This window comes from Leptosomus discolor, chromosome 6, assembly GCF_034619465.1.
Source record: "Leptosomus discolor isolate bLepDis1 chromosome 6, bLepDis1.hap2, whole genome shotgun sequence".
Lineage (NCBI taxonomy): Eukaryota > Metazoa > Chordata > Aves > Leptosomiformes > Leptosomidae > Leptosomus > Leptosomus discolor.
In genome coordinates, this window is record NC_141396.1 from 331931 (window position 1) to 346789 (window position 14859).

Genomic DNA, 14859 nt, shown 5'->3' on the forward strand with positions numbered 1-14859 from the left:
CGGCTCCTGGACGGACCCGCCGCTGGCCAAGGCCGAGCCCAGCAGCGACAGCAGCAGCACCTCTGGGATAACAGATTTAAGAGGGGGAAAAAGTTCCTGCGCAGGAGAAATTGCAGCCAGAGAGGAGTGAGAATCTGTGAGAGGAACAGCCCTGCAGACACCAAGGTCAGTGAAGGAGCAGGGGCAGGAGGTGCTCCAGGCACCAGAGCAGAGATTCCCCTGCAGCCCCTACTGAAGACCACGGTGAGGCAGGCTGTGCCCCTGCAGCCTGTGGAGGACCCCACGCTGCAGCAGGTGGATGCACCCAAAGGAGGCTGTGACCCCACGGGAAGCCCACGCTGGAGCAGGCTCCTGGCAGGACCTGTGGCCCCGTGGAGAGAGGAGCCCTGGCTGGAGCAGGTTTTCTGCTGGGACTTGTGACCCGGCAGGGGACCCACGCTGGAGCAGTCTGGTCCTGAGGGGCTGCACTGCGTGGAAGGGACCCACGCTGGAGCAGGGGAACAGTGTGAGGAGTCCTCCCCCTGAGGAGGGAGGAGCGGCAAAACCAGTGTGATGAACTGACCCCAACCCCCATTGCCCATCCCTCTGTGCCGCTCAGTGCGGGGAGCAGGTAGAGAAATTGGGAATAAAGTTAAGAACGAAAGAAGGGGGTGAGGGTGGGGGGAGAAGGTGTTTTAAGACTCTGATTTTCCCATTATCTGTCTCTGATTTGATTGGTAATAAATTAAACCGATTTCCCCAAGTCAGGTCTGTTTTGCCTGTGACGGTAACCGCGGAGTGATCTCCCTGTCCTTATCTTGACCCACCAGCCTTTCGTTGTATGTTCACCCAGCTGAAGAGGGGGGTGATAGAGTGGCTTTGGTGGGCACCGAGCATCCAGCCAGGGTCAACAGGTAGTGATCGTTTGATGCAGAATCTTATCCTTTTCTGATACGAAAATTTCCAAATCCTCCATTCAGCTGACAAATTATTGCAGGTACTGTTAATAAATACTGCCTGCTGTCAGCTCCCAGCAAGCACTGAGAAAAACCTGTCACTCTTGACCTGCACATAACATTAGTTTGATTAGTGTCCTCGTGGCATGTTAAAGGAAAATGAGAACTTAAAAGTTAAACCATTTACATTACCACAATTTGCTAACACTATCACTGCAAAATCTGATATGCAACTTATACATAAGAAAAACCGATTTTGCTTTGCCAACTTCCCTGATTCATATCTTAGTTTTGGCTTTGCTCATTGCCATTTACTGCTGACAAAGAAATGACAGATATTGCAGGAATGACATCAAGGTCTAGAGAAGGCCTCTTAAAACAAATTGGTATTATGAGAATGATGCCTGTGATTGTATTATGCAAAGATGGATTTTCCAAATAAACAGACTATTCCAAAAATAGCCAGTTAAAATGTCTCCTAACTGATGAACACAACAGCTGATTAGTCTGCTTCTGATCAATTAATTAAAATTCAGTCATTTCATAGTCTTGAACATTACCCGATTTAAACATGATTTGCATAGAAATCAATGCCAGCTTGAAAATGGATAATTTTAACCAGTTGCACCCCTTGTAGTTTGTCTTACTGGACATTTTAGAAAGAGTGTCTCACAGCAGACTGAAGCAACATAGTCCAAATGTTACTTCTCAAGAACGATGCTTTAAGTGGCTTCTGACATATCTCCTTTTCAGAGGTGGAGAAATGTAGGTGTACAGTAAAATTACCAACAGTGGCACAGCAAGGGATACACACATTTATGTGCTTATTAAGTGATCTGGGATACCTAACAATAAAATATGCTTTAAACGACTCAACTTAAGACATGTATGTAACCTACCGTCCTTGCCATTGGAACTTATTATTAGTTCAAGAGTTCCCAAATCTTAGAATTATTTCAGCAATTTGGTACTCTGATGGCTCTATTTTGAAACACTTGCTGGTGCCTACAACTGCACTGAATCATGGCACAGGAAGTAATCTTCTTGATGGTGTTTTTAGAATCAGACTCCAAGTTAGCAAAGGAGATGTCCGTAAGGAAGAGTACAGCAACACTTCCTCCCCCAGGGGCACGCAGGAAAAACATCCAGTCCTGGAGGGACTCGGACAGAAACCAAGTACTGCAAACCACAGCGAGTCTCGCCAGGACCAAGGGGACACAGTGGAGGTGTTAGGCCTGGAGCAAGAGGTAAACAAAAGTGTTCCACTCCTCTTGTTTCCATGCTGTAAGGCACAAATCTATATAGTTCATCATGCATACAGGTAAATGAGAACTCAGAAGGCAATTTTGTCTTCAACAAGGACAAGCGCTTGCAAATGAACTAGGAAGGCCTCGACATGCGCGTTATTCCACTTAGCTATTTGTTTCTACAATAATACCCTTCCTTTAACCATGAATCAAATAATCCTTTAAAATTGTTGCCGTGAATCAGTCAACAGAGTGATAAATCTGAATCATATAAAAAGAGAGCAGTCAACCTACGTCCTCAGCATTAATCTTACATTTTTAGCGAGAAGACCTACTGCCATTTCCTTTAACTTGCACTTGCTGACTACCAGGTTATCCCCAAGGACTTCAACATTCTTCAAGACTCTGTTCTTTCCTGTACAATTTTCTAAAGAGCTTGTGACAAAACAGGTGACTCAGATAAAAATTTCATGACTGTAGAGAAGCTACAAACATTTCACTTCCACAACTCTACATGCAAGAGCAAACAAAAGATCACCAATGCCTTAACTAGCTGTGCTGCTCGTTGTGACCTACACAGGGCCATCAAGAGACGATAGGCAATCAGGATGCACCCACACCTTGGACACCAATAAACCAGAAAACTTTTCAAACAGATTACAGCCCTTCCTTTCCAGAAAGAGAAGTCCTCCATTCAAAAAGGGAACATTCACTCTTCTAATCCTTTTTCTTGCTCCAGTAAGTATTGCTTATGAGAAAAAAGTTTATTTGCACTTAGAACATACCAAAGAAATATCTTTTACTTCTGCACATTTTGGAAATCAAAATAACAAATTCAATACAGCAAATAAGAACCACTGGAAAAAACGCAGGCTTATGACTGGGTTTATTGATGACCTTGCTAAAGTTTAAAGCACACAAATATAAATGCCATAGATGATTTCTCTCCTACTTGTTCCACAATCACAAGTACTAGATTCTTCACACTTGGAACACTTTACCTTCATTATTTTGCCAGTTTCAAACTAATTCTACATTTTTAACTGATGGCTCTGCACTGAAAGTCTTCTGGACTGGTCAGGTTATTCTCTGGTTCTTTTCAAATTTTGTTGTATTTTGAGAAGAGGCAGACCCCAAATACTCTCTGAAATAGATCTGAACAGCTTTTTAGGCATGACAGGACAGTAGAAGGAGGACACACGCAAGCAATTGTAACCTTCAAGTAAAGTTTACAGTGAAACTTAGTCACACGCTTAAACGTTGTGATGAGTCAGATCCATGGTTCACACTTTTTTTAAGGGGTAAACTTGTAAGAGTGCAAATTCATGTTGAATTACTATAGCAATTTCTTTCCTACAAAATAAATACACTTAATTCTTATTTTGGTCTTATGACTGCAGGTTGCCTCCCAGTGGATAGCAGCAACTGCTCTACAAACCCAGAAAGAAGTTACTGTGTCTGCACTGGAAGTGTCCTTGCTCTGCTGTGTCGGTAAGATTTCTAGCAAAACGACCTCCACTCACCAGTGCTTTTCAGCATGGCAGCCCCCTGACACATTTTCCAAAGACCTGTGACAAAAACTCTCTGTTATTCTAATAATATCAGGAGAATTATGAGACCTCTGAAACCCTCTGAGCTATGACACCAAATAGCTTGAGCTAGACCAGCCTGCCTGTGACGAAACACTACCCACAGCCCAGAGCAGGGGCTGGCCAGACCTGTGTGACAGCCAAATCTAAAGAGAAGTCAAACAAATGCCACAGTTGAAGCAAATGCTCAGGGTTTGGTCTTGGAGCCTTGGATATGTCAAATTGCTTTGACGTAAAGACAGACCTCTCAGTCTGGGTGGCAGTGTCAGCTCAACGGATGGTGAAAGGTAAGTTTTTTAAAAGCCAGCTGGGGGATCTGGATGCCACATTCCTACCAAGACTAAATGAGTAAGAGGCAGAGGTTCCTCTTCTCGATACTGCTGGAAATCTGGGAGTAGTTATTAATTTTAGTCTCTACACAGAACACCAAGAGGAATCGCTTAGTACAATCTTAAAATGAACAATTCCATGTTATTGGAATCGCTGAAATCCCTTCATAATTTACTTTAAAGTACTCGTTACAGTAGTTACAATTAAAGATGCTATATGAAATGCACCCTCTTTTATAAAAGCTACATGGTGTACTGTATATACATCTCAAAGCACTGAAATTCAGGCAGAAAATAATAGGGCAATCAGAAACCTGACTGACTTTCCCTTGCTTTCATACTTATCCCCCTCCCATACTGCCGCAAGAAAGGAGAAGACAAGGAAGTGGCTAAATATCAGCAATTTGGTCATGGAAGAGAGCAGCTGAACATGATTCAGTGTGACAAGAGGCACTGCGATTTGGCTAAACCATTTCTCAGGGCACTTTGTAAGGAGGATCAGCAGCATTATTCCTTTAATAGCCATGTCTAATGCAATAGCCAGCTGGGTTTTGTCCCAGACCAAGGTATCAGCATCAGGTCAGAAGGTAACATTCTGTTTACACGATTATTTCCTAAAGCACTTATCTTCTCCTCGGTGTGAAAGTTGACTTTTCTGTTTGTAAGGAGGCCTAAAGAATTGAGGGAATGGGAAAAATTAGCTACACTGAGCTGGAGCTGAATGGCATTAAGTGGGAGGTCTGAGAAAGGCTGCTGCAGTGCCCAGCAGGACACCTTATTAGCCGCGTCATCGCAGTTCATTCAGGCAAGCCATACCAGTGTCACCAGCATTCCCACACAAAGACAAAGTTCTTCACACAGTCTATAAACATGCCTCCTTGGCCAATTCATCCTAACTTGACACCGCTGAAAAGAGGGGCTTGAGGGTTTTTTTGTTGTTTTTTTTTCCAACACAACAATAACATAACAAAACAAAACAAAAAACTTGCAGCTCTGCCAAGCAGGCTGAATGGAGGAGAAGGAGGGACACTGTCACGTTTCTTGGGAAGAAACAATCCAGAGGTCAAGCCATATTTTATTCAGTGAACAAATTTTTATAATAACTAAATGTGTTTAAGTTAATACTAGCTAATATGAGCACTTCCGTATTCCTCACACAACTTCTGGGGTAAGATGTCACCTTCCCAGGCTCTGTTTTTGCACATTATCCGTGCAGAGGAATTGAAGGTACAAAAGCTGCTCTCACAGAGAACGCGACTGCCTGTATGGAATGTCCTCTCCTAAGGAAAGGCACAGGAAAACCACCATGACCGAGGCAGAGAGGAGAGGACAGCTCCGGCTCGGTGTGGCAGTCGTTCCTCCGGTTGAACTGCTGACCGTGTTCACTGTTGACCTGAGCAGAGCTCTGAACCCAGGCTCTGTTCTGATCTGAACTCAGCATGAGCAAGGCTGGCCTGCTCTCTGCGCAGGATGGTAAAACCTTTCCGCGTCTCCGGCGACCAGGGAAGTGTTCAGGAGCGCCCTCCGGACAGAGCCGGCAGGGCCCGGGCACCCTTGCTCAAGGCACGCCTCCTCGTCCAGAGAGAACCTTACCCCAAAGAGGAATGTTTAGCAAGGGGTAAAAAAATTAAAAGCTAGAAAGTGACTTGATCATCCCACCAGTGGGACCCAAGAGCTAGCAGGGCGGCAGCAGGCGACCTACGGGTAGGTAAGAGGGTTGGACGCACCTTCCTTTCCCCAGGTCCATAATGCCGGAGGTAATAACAACTCCTGCAGTGACTTCTGGTGGAAAGTCAAGGAACGACGACAGCAAAACCTGCCTTCTACCACAGCCATCTCAAGGAACTTAAGATCAACGGAATGGAAATGTTGGGTCCTGGCTCATGCAAAACTAACACAGGATTGCCGTGTGGCCTTTCAGATTTCTGCTGTTCCTATCCTCGTTACCTTTTCCTTTACAAGTTTTAGTCAAAGAGATCAGCTTGCACACCTGCACCTCAAGAACTGGTCTGCGGGGTATCCACCTCCTGCAGAGGTTTTAGAGACAGCTTTGGAACAGAACCCTGCCATCTCTTCTGCGTATCGCCTCCCTTCTGCAGCACCGTCAGAGCTCAGCTCGTGCCACTCTGCATTCTCGGATATACAGTTAGAGACAAATTCCAGAAAAATCCCCATCAATTCTGAACGAAAGTTACCTGGTGACTGTCTAAGTGTGCCTCAAAAGACATGATGTAAATGCCTTCATTGGCATGCCTAAGGTGCTGTGGCGCTGTCATTAAAGAGATAAAGTTCATCATATTTTTGTGCCTTGTTCTTTCTGATATAATAGCTAAAACCTATTAATAACACCAAAACATCTCAAAAGGTCAAGCAGCACACAGCAAGATGAAGGGAATTGTCAAGAAGCTTAGGCAATCATCTTAGCACTCAAGACATTTGCCAGGGCTGTTTAACTAATATGTGATGTTCACTTTTAATTTCAATATAGTGCCATTTGGGCAAAAATGTTGTATTTTTAAATTAATTACCATGTCAGCAGCTATTAAGATTAAAAGAAAGACCACATCAATAATAAATACTTAATCCAAAGAAAGGATTACAAGAAGAGCAATAAAAATCAATTTTTAGAGCTGGAAAATTGTGACTTTTTCCTCACTTGACTGGTATTTTCATTATATTGACAAAACCATGATCTTACCTGACACTGACATTCGCCTAATGAAATAGCAGCCATGTATAATGATGTAAGTACTTGTCAATTTTGCTACAGGAGAATACAATGCTATGCCACCGCTGTTATGTTACAAAGAAATTTTCCTGCTCTTCATCTGATGTAAGAGAAAACAATAAGAACAAACCAGAGAAATTGCACGTCTTTTTGAACCTTCCTTTACTTTATTGTGGAAGATGAAAATTCTCCCATGAAACTTCTGGAACTCCTCTCTGTTGGTAACACTTGGTCACAAGCAGCAGCAGGTACCTGCCATATCTCCATCTGCCTGAAGACTGAGACATTGCACTTCTTGCTCACTGTTCTGCAGGGCTTCGGTGTGGGGGAGCCAAGCAAAAATCCTGTGTTCCCTTAGTGTCAAAGTGCAAACTGCAAGCCACAAAATAACCAGGACATGCGGCACGAGGACACTGATCCATTAACTCATTAAGGCTGGGAAAAGTATTTTTTGTGACAAATCTAGAAAAACTCAGAGCAGAAGCACTGTATGTCAGAGCAGAGGCACTGCATGTCCGCACCAGCTCACCAGTGGGAACAGTGGCAGGACGCTAACACACCCTGCCAGACTCCTCTCTTGCCAGGATGGCGACAAACGCCCTTCCCAGCCCGACCTCCTGCCTACGGCCGCGTGGGCCAAGGCGACAGCGAAGGTGACAGGACACTGGCCATGTCACGCCACAGTGCGCTGCTAGCCATGGAAACCCGCACGCCTCTGTCGCCTTGCTGGGGACACAGCAGGCTCAGGGGGGCTGAGGATTACACATAAACCCAACCACTTCGAGAAAAGGGTAGTGCAAATTACTAGACACACAGAAAGACTTTGCTTGCAAAGGACTAAAAAATGCTCGATGCTGAGGAAAGCTAACTAGCCACAAATTTTACATACTTGTTAGCTTGGGCATTTATCCCTTTGAAAATCGCACTACAGCGGACTACCGAGCTAAGAGAGGGAACAAACGAGGGGTGACGTGACAGAAACATTTGAAGTGCTAAAGAGAAGGGAAAAAGCCCTCTCTTTCCAAAGAGCACACAGATTAAAAAAATCAGAGCTGTCAACATTAGGTTTGAACAAAGCAAATTCTGGTGGATACAGAGACAGCAGGACCACTTTCCTTGTTGGAGTGAGAAACTGGACCAGCCTAGCTGCTTTTTAAACCCCACACTGATGGAAGACAGATAAAGAAGCTTTCACAAAAGGTGAGGCAGTTACAGCCATTTACCCGCCAGTCCATGAAGAACGTCTGCCAAGCCTGCCTACAACTACTTCAGCGCTTTCACAGACAGACAAGGGGCTAGAAATGCTGTCACTTGCCCCTGCTTATGCTCCTGCTAGGGACAACGTGTGTCTTTCCAGGACACTGACTGCAAGACTCAAAGACAACAACCTCCTCGCACAGCGATCCTGCCCTCCTACGGGAGTGAAAACGTTGAAAGACAGTTATTCACTGAGAGCCCACAGACTCAAACAGCAGCAGAATGGAGCTCTTCCAACCATTTCTCCGTTTTATAACGACCAGCTCATGGCATCATCTTACAGTGAGCACTGTAAATGAAATCACAATAGCAATTTATTTTCATTTCTCTGCAAATGAATAGAAATTGGATCAACAGCCCATATAGATTCTTTTTAATTGAATCATGGCTGTCCTGGAAGATTATATGGCTATACGATAGAACATTTCAAAAGACACAAACCACAATGAATGCTGATGTGAGTGTCACCTTTAGCTGGACATTAATGACTGCTCTTTATCTAGCTCCAGACTCTCTAAGGAACAAAATACAGTAAAAAGATAAATATAATTCCACGAGAATGTGATGCACTCTGCACATTCTCATACAAAGCCATTTTCAGGCAAAACCAAGCAGGCAACAAGTTATTTGCCGCCCTTTCTTTTTTAAGAGGCATTCTCTCTGTTCTTCAGCTGTCTGTGTTTAACTACACCAATGTGCCCGGGGGCAGTGTTTTTGTACAAGACGTCCAACCTAGCCTGCAGCTACCTCAGTTACACACCGCCAGAAAGAGGCGGTAGCCATCTGGGGCAGCTCCGGGAGAACCTACTGCCGGAACGTCAGTTAAAAGGAGCAAAGCCCTTATGGAAGGTGAGGTGGACGCTTGGGGAGTGCTGCTAGAAGCGGCCCCAGCTCACAAGCAGGGGCAGCGATCCCTTCCTGCGCCCACGCCACGGGACGGCGGGGCGGCTTTGTGAGCACTGCCGAAAGCCCCTCCAGGAAACCTCAGAGCTTCTTCCGAGCGCACCACAATCCTGTTCGCGCCGGGCAGACAAAGGGAAGAGTGACTTTGTGTATCCACATGATTATTTTCTTAAGTGACACCTTTCTGTGAGACGCCTGCAAGTCCTTAAAGGTCTGGATTTTGGATTGCTGATTCTCCAGCCAGACCTTGGCCTCCCAACCCGCTATTGTTTATAAGTTTTCTTTTTATCATGAGAGAAAAAACATCTTTAATTTACAATTTCAATAATAAATGCTGCAAATTTATTAGTAACTTGTTCAGCTACTAACTAATGCCAAAAAGAAAAAAAAAAAAAAAAAAAAGAGCCCCAAATGGTGAAAAAAAAAGAGTAAGGGCAGAATTACTGACTAGGGCTATCAGCAGTCGTCATCCACTTGGTGTGGAAATGCATTTATTGTTCCTTAAAATTATAATAATGTATATTTTCCATGACAATGCATACAAGTACAAAATTATTTTTCTGCTAAAAATATAACCTAAATAAAATCCAAAAGGTGTTTGTGTGAACAGGAAGGACGTACAATTACATTTTTGACAACTGCACCAAACATGCAAAAGCTCGAGCCGGCAGAAAAACAAGAAGCAAGGAAAAAGTGTCTGACTGTATTTGACAGGCTGAAAGTAACAAGACAATTTTGCTGGATTTACTCTTTAAAGAGCATATTATACAAACACGCTAATTTTGAGAGCACTTAACCTCAGTTTAAAGGGGGAGATGGCTGAATATTAATGAGATGAGCCTCAGGGTGTTTAATGAAAAGCTGTCTTTTGGAATGTGATCTAGGGTTTTAAACCTTTGTTAGAAGACATTTGGATGGAAGGTTTATTTGCCCTGGGAATGCATTCTATCCAAATACACAGAAATTTCGCAAAACTTTTGAAGGCACATGATCACAGAGAGTTTTCACTTGACGTTAAAATCACTGTTGCAAAAAATAAATAAAATAAAATAAAATACACCACCACCCCACCACCCCCCCGCCAAAAGCGAGCTACTCCTAGGATCTTCTCAAATGACCCAGATCTTTAGAGCGAAGTTTGCCTTTGCCTAGAAACTAAGTGGCTTTTCTTTTGCTCATTCAGCTGCTAGTTCTGGGAAAAGCCCAAAGAGAAACATTTAGATTGGAGGGGTCTTTGAGAAGATGTGACAGTTGACTGATGAGCATCCATAAAATGACAAAGAATAGTTGTGTGGAGCCGGTGCATCACATCGCCTCTCCCTGGGAAACTAATTGCTCTGAATTGTTAATAGTAACATTATTTTTCTGGCAATCATTTCTTTTGAATACCCAAAATGAGCATGAAACAGCTCCTTTGACCGGACATAAAAGTTAAATGTCCCAATGTTGATCAAATTAACTTCAGCTATGTGACAATGGACTATATTTGTGAGAAAATAATGAAGGGCACAAAGGGGAGCTTTATGCCAAGATTTCACAGTTGTAATGTAAAAATGTTTCTGTTGAACTAGGCCAGGGAACATTTCAATAGGAAAACAGAAGAGCACTGTCACTTCCTTCAAAAAAAAAACCACATTCATTTTATGGATCTGAATGCTCTAGATAATTTCAGGAAGTTTAAATGCCTCGCACACCAAGAACCACAGTATCAGGCTAACATCTCACGTCCTTCTCCTTCGCATACTCTCTTCTAACACTTTTAAAGGACCCCGTCCTACAGCTTCTACCCATTCCCTAGCCGGGCTGTTAAATTCAGTAGACATGTTTCCCCAGCAAGTGTCTAAAGGACAGGACTAATACGCCAATATGACTAATTAGTAGGATATATGCACAAGCATTAATTACAGCAGATGTACGAAAGGCTAAACTAAAATGTAAACTACATTTCCTTTCTTACTGTCATGCACAGCTTAAACCCTCCAACTTTGGAAAAAACCAAAATGCAAGTATTATGCAAAGATGGCTAATTGTACATGGGATTTATCCAAAATGGGCCTGGAAGAATTTTTTTTATCTCACAAAATATAAAGCACGTGTTCTTAGTCTCATTTATAAAGCAAATTCAGTTTTGACTGTGTCTGCATCTATCTGGAACAACGTAATCGACTTCTGGAAACTGAGTTTGGGTTTACATCAGCGCTGACAAAGACTCACTACATACCCCAATTTTCTACACCTACACTGTGTATATATTTGTAAATATACAAGCAAATACTAACACCAGTGCAATTCCAACTTTCTTAGTCTTTAAAGAGTTTGTCTCAAGCCCTATCTGAAAAGCCACATTTGCTTCACGCTGGCTACATGGCAAATGCTAAAAACAATCTGGCTTAGCATACACCAGCTAGCTGTCTTTAGAAGCATCCTCCTTGCTATATAATTAATTTTTAATATTATTAAAGGTAAATCACTTCAGAACACCACTGTAAGATCAAACCTTTCTACCTCCAGAACAGGTTATTACGATTATTAACAGATTCCCTCAGCAGAAAACTTTTAGCAGCAACTTTAAATAATTTGCCTGACACTTTTTCCTTTGTTTTTTCCCCTCAACCCCTCCCCTCCTCACTGATTTAGAGTTCTTGTGCAGCTTCGTGCCTCTGTGTAAAACCTTGGAGTTAAAACAGCTTTGGGGAAAACAACTTCCCCGATGATTTTAACAGTTAAACTAATTCATTTGAGCTTTATTTGCAAACTCTTTTCTGTTTCGAACTCCTGTGATAGCTTTTACCTTACATGAAAAGGCTGTCCTTAACTCATGTTTATGAAGATGCAGCGGGAACAGAACTGTGCTTTCACTTACTCCCACAGTGACCTAAATCAACTGTGAGAAGGTGTTTCTGTTTCATTCAGTGAAGGTTTAGCTCATTAAACTGTTTTCCTTCTCAGCATTGTTCACTAGGTTTGAACTGCATTGCTGTTAAATGCTCTTTAGCAGTTTAAAGGCTTTAAAGGAAAAGACTTATCAGTCTCTGTTTTTAACACCACTAAATCTGCATTATTAGTTCATGCAGATAAGGGGATTTAAAAGCTCAGCTTGAAACCTCTCTCTTCTGTATTTATCTGACACTGCATAGTTCCAGTAGCTCAGCTGGAAATGTAGATCTATGAAGCTTTAAAGAGAGATTAAAGCCAAGAAAAGAAGTACTTTTCCCCCTATAGACGCTCTCACTTTCCCTTTTCCTACTGTCTGAAGGAGTGATGGCAGACAATGGTCAAAGATGGTTCCCAAAACCCTCTGAATAGGGACACTGTTGGTGGTAGCATTCATTCAAAGTGAGCTTCAGTGTATTGTCCTCCCCAATCAGCAGATCAGAATAGAGTTTGCTGGTGGCTGCCAAAAGGTTAGCAATGCCGATGAAAGGGGTTTCCCATTATTCACTGCTCTTACAGAACTCCCCTTTTGTGCGAGTCAGCCCATCATTTCACTATGGAGGTCCGGATCTGCGGCTGGCTGCTCTCTCAAAATGAACAATTCATCTGAATGCAAGCTCACAGGAGTAGTGTGCAACCTAAAATCGAAGGTTTTCTTTTCTGAGGACAGGGGAGTTGGGGCAGGTTTTGGCAGTGTCACATTTTAATGATATACCATCATGACATCTCTGACCCACGGCTGACACTAATACTACAGTCTTATTACCTTACCCCTGCCAGAGCATCGTGGGAGGTCCAAAGCCAAAATTAGCTAATGAAGCACACTGTATGCTGTAAACAAGTGTGCAATAAATAATGCAAAAGGTTTATACAGGTTTGCTAAAGTTCCCTCATGCAAAGCGTAAGAAAAGGAGAGGAGATGAACGGAGTCAAGAAAAAACTAAATAAAAACAGGCCTTTCCCACACTGCTCTATGTAACACAACTCAGAGATCTGTGTCTCATACTGCGCTGTGAGTAGATCCTGATCTTACTGCGTCTCTGTCCCCTAAATAAGGGATCTGTTATAGACCACTGCATGCTACCTATCTGCAAACCTTCCAAGTGCCTCCAGTGTCTTCCAACGATTTGAAGAGGTTTTACAAGCTCTACAAAAAGTGAAGACATATTGGCTTTTTCCCCTTCATCCTTGTATCAGTCCCAAAAGTGAAAATAAATGCCTATTTTGAAGAAATTCCTACTTAGCCCTCTGCTGGGGTGCACAGGAAAAGCACTTCTTTATACGTAGTGGAAAAAGCAGTCTCTTTTGTTAAAATATCTGCCTGTCTTTAAATAAGATGAAACTTACAGAAAGAATTAAAACTTTGGATAGAATGTGATTGAAAAGGTGTTTATACTCCACATTTCAGAGCCTTTTTCAGTGAAAATCTACACAGGCAAAAATGACAGCACTGCACACGCAAAGGTATTTTTCAACACGTAACTTAATCTGGCCCAGGAGTGTCTTTAACTTCTAGGCTGCTGCCAGAGAGTCACGAGAGTCAACAGTTACGTGTTGGTGGGGAATTCCTCACCTGCGCTTGCTGAACACAGGGAGGGCTGCAAGCAAATGCCAGAAGCAAGAGACACCTCGGACCCCGTCCTTCCTCCCAGCCCCCTCAACATGGTCTAAGCTGTGTTGAGCAAAGCCTCCCCGCGAGCCCCAGGCACTTGCTCTCCCACCCTCAGTGCGCCGCAACGCGTCAGCCCTGGTCACCGACGTGGCACCCACCGCTGGCCTGTGCTGGGCGCTGGGACGGGGTTCAGCGCCCGCCGCAGAGTGCGGTGCCCCACAGCAAGGACCAGCTGAGCGACCCCCGCCCAGGCTTCGCTGTGCGGAAGGGCAGCGGCAGCCCCGCGCCTGGCTGCAGAGAGCTCCTGGAGCCTGGCGGGCGCCGGCAGCCTCGGCACACTGCAGCCTCTGCCGGACGCCAGGGACCGGGGCAGGGAACATCACACGAAGGACTCTGCTTTCATTGTTTCCAGCCTAAGCAGTTTGTCTCGAGCACCATCTTACTCCACAGATCACAGTGTAAGCCACAGCTGCTCTGAAGAGACACTTCAAAACTCTATTTCTCAGGCAAACACGAAGTCAAGCAGTACCTCATCAGAGAAATACCTGTTCGCTTTGCCAGTACGCGTATGCCCATGCACAAATAATCTTTTCTTACTCAAGAAAAAGCGGCCTTTTTTTCTGACTGTAACTGCTAATTAGGGCAGCTGTAAATTGTTGGGTATTTTGGGGACTATCCCCCGTATTGTACCACTGATCAGATCAATCTGTAACACCCTCATAAACCATGACGTTATAAATAACAGTGATGACTGCCCTCAAATGCTGTGTGCTGCTTGGAAAAGACTAGCTGCCTGCTGCACTCAGCCGCTACTGAGATTAAAACACCACAGGGTTTAACGCTGAGGGGGCTGGAGCGTGTGACTCGCGAGGAAAGGCTCAAAGAGCTGGGTTTTCTCAGTTTACAGAAAAGATGGCTATGGGAGGATTTGGTGGCTGGCTTTATCGATTTGGTAGTTACAGGAAAGACAGAGCCAGACTGTTCTCAGAATGCACACCAAAAGTTGAGGGGTGATGGGCACAAACTGCTTTGAGGGAAATTCTGACCCGATATCAGGGAGGAAAAGTTTCACAGTGAGGGCAGTCAAACCCAATAATGGGTGGCCCAGAGAAGCTGTGAATCACCGTGTGTGGAGCTTTTTGAAGCTCAACTGGATAAGCCTTGAACAACCCAATCTGATGTCGAAGTCAGCCCTGCTCTGAGCAGGAGGAGGAATAAGAGACTTCCACTTGGATTTATTCTATTATTCTGTAACTGAAAACATACTTGAATGGCAGCTTTATTAGACTCCATACAGACTAAAAAGAAGCTAATCTAACTAAGAC

The 14859-nt window shown here is 43.8% G+C and overlaps 1 protein-coding gene across 1 annotated transcript in view; it reads right to left on the minus strand.

Annotated features, from left to right (window-relative positions):
* INPP5A (inositol polyphosphate-5-phosphatase A) overlaps nt 1-14859 on the minus strand; it is a 247016-nt gene that overhangs the window by 76221 nt on the left and 155936 nt on the right.